Here is a 2,544-nt window from a genome sequence, read left to right on the forward strand (position 1 = left end):
AAGGTTAATCCCATTCATTTGCCAATGATTTTGTGAGAAATAGGTATATGTTCTAGTTCTAGTCAATGAGACACAAACAGAGGTCTGCTGGAGATTTCTGGAAAAGTCCTTCCTGATCTTAAAAGAACCGAAGTCCCAGTGCATCCCAAATAAACAAGAAAGCAGGAAGCTCAAAATGTCATGGCCAGCCATCCCACAAGCAAGAGGGAACCAGTCTTGAGATGAAGCTGGCATTATGAATGACAACAAAGACAGAAATGAAAAGAACTGGTTCCCTGATGGAAAGAACTGGGCCACTAGATTGAGCAAACCTGAAGCCCGGCCTTATCCTCAGCTGTCTTCTAATAAGAGCTAATAAGTTTACTTCTTGTTTTGCCCTCTTAGAGTTGGCTATTTGTTCCCTCCAGCCTAAACTTTCTGAGATGTTTATTTTCTGCACAAGACTAAACTGTTTGAGATAAAAGACTGTATTTATCTTATTTCTGCAATTCAAGTACCTAAGCACCCTGCCTGGCACATGGAAACATTTGACAAATACTGGTTGAAACAATGGATGAATTGAGTACTTGTTTTCTTGATGATTTTTTCTGCAGACTACTGAAAATACTTATTTAACAAAAATGAGACATCTGGTAATAATAAGACCCATTAAAATTCCAAAACACATTAGGGATCTCTTCAATTGAATTATGACATTAAATGTTATAGTTAATTAACTAGAAGTTTCTTTACTTTTTAAGGGCACATAAGGATAATAAATAGAGTATCTGCTTGTGTTTATCTAGATTTTTATTTTAAAATATCACCATTCTGGGATTACTACAAATTCTAATGGGATTGTTTTTAGAGAAAATAGTTTTGATTTGGGGACAGTCTACCTCACTTATAACTTAAGAAATGCAAATTAGCCGAAACCGGTTTGGCTCGGTGGATAGAGCGTCGGCCTGCGGACTGAAGGGTCCCGGGTTCGATTCCGGTCAAGGGCATGTACCTGGGTTGCGGGCACATCCCCAGTAGGGAGTGTGCAGGAGGCAGCTGATCAATTTTTCTCTCTCATCGATGTTTCTAACTCTCTATCTCTCTCCCTTCCTCTCTGTAAAAAATCAATAAAATATATTTTTTTAAAAAAAGAAATGCAAATTAGAGCAGATATAGCATTCTTTCATCTATCAAATGGACAAGAGAACAGAAAGAAAACATTCAGTATTGATAATGCAGAAACAGGGATTTTTACACACCATTGAAAGACTATAAATTAGGGCATTCTTTTCATATGTAAGAAATATATTGTAGAAGGGAAAATATCTGTAAGCATATAGAACACATTTTTAAAAATTGCTAATTCTGAGGGGTAGGATTAGGGATTAGGAAATGTTGCATTAGTTATTTCTGTACAGTTTGATTATAGAAGAATTAGTGTGTTTTATTACATGTCTTTAAAAAAAATAAAGGAGAGTTATGAGAAATGAGCTAAAAGAAAAAGAAAAGAAAAAAAAGAAAAGTCCAAGAAAGAAAGTAGCACAGACATTAGAATTGGTGAGATTTGGATTCAAAAAAAATTTTTTTTTTGGATTCAAATTTTAACTTTGCTACTTAGAATTATATGATTTGCTGCATTACTTTCAAATCTGAGTACTTGTTTTTAAGGTACAGATAAAAATACCAAATTAAAAATACTACCCTGTTAGGTTGCCTTGAAGTTTAATGGATAAACATGTAAAAGTTCTATTAGCACAGCACCCGGTATAGTTGATCTTTTTTTCTAGCTTTTATTGAGACAGGTTCTTAATCCATGCCCTGTTGCCTTATATGAGCATAGGAAAGAAAGCATTTAAAAAATGAAAGGAATCTTTAATTTTATACTTCTCAGTAATATATTTTCTTGGTTTTAGAAAATGAACACTACAATGGGGGAGAAAACAGTCGCTTAATGCTTCAACTTAGAAAATTTAAGAAAACATGGGCAAAGCAGTCTAGGTTGCAAATGGTCTATGAATTACTTTTTTTTTTTAATGCAGTATCTTTTAAAAAAATGTTTTTATTGATTTTAGAGATAGAGCCAGAGAGAGAAAGAGAAACATTAATGGTTGCCTTCTGCACACCCCCCACTGAGGATTAAGCCCACAACATGGGATTGAACCCATGACCCTCTGGGATATAGGGCGATGCTTCACCAACTGAGCCACACTGGCCAGCGAAGCCTATGTATTCTTTATGATTTGAATAAAAACAAAAGAGAATACCCTTTACATCTTACAAAGCTCTGTCTCAAATGCTACTTACTCAATAAATCCTTTCCTTCTTAGCTGAAAACATCGCTTCTTCCTCTAACTCATCTAATATTTTACCTGAACTTAAGACATGTGACATTGTCTCATTTGTAACTTAATTATGTGTGTACAGAATTGAACTCCCCAATGAGACTGAAAGATTCTGAATTCAAAATCTGTGCCTCATTCATTTCCTTTGTTTGATGCATTTTAAAATTCATCTTAGGTCTATCGCATTTCAAAGTCAATGTTCTTTTTTTTTTTTTTTTTTTTT

The 2,544-nt window shown here is 34.4% G+C and overlaps 1 protein-coding gene across 4 annotated transcripts in view; it reads right to left on the bottom strand.

The window, feature by feature from the left end:
* Nucleotides 1–2,544, bottom strand: part of INADL (InaD-like (Drosophila)) — a 289,773-nt gene that overhangs the window by 80,230 nt on the left and 206,999 nt on the right. The gene's annotated exons all lie outside the window — the stretch shown is intronic.

This window comes from Myotis brandtii, unplaced genomic scaffold (genome assembly GCF_000412655.1).
Source record: "Myotis brandtii unplaced genomic scaffold, ASM41265v1 scaffold540, whole genome shotgun sequence".
In the NCBI taxonomy this organism is placed as follows: Eukaryota; Metazoa; Chordata; class Mammalia; order Chiroptera; family Vespertilionidae; genus Myotis; species Myotis brandtii.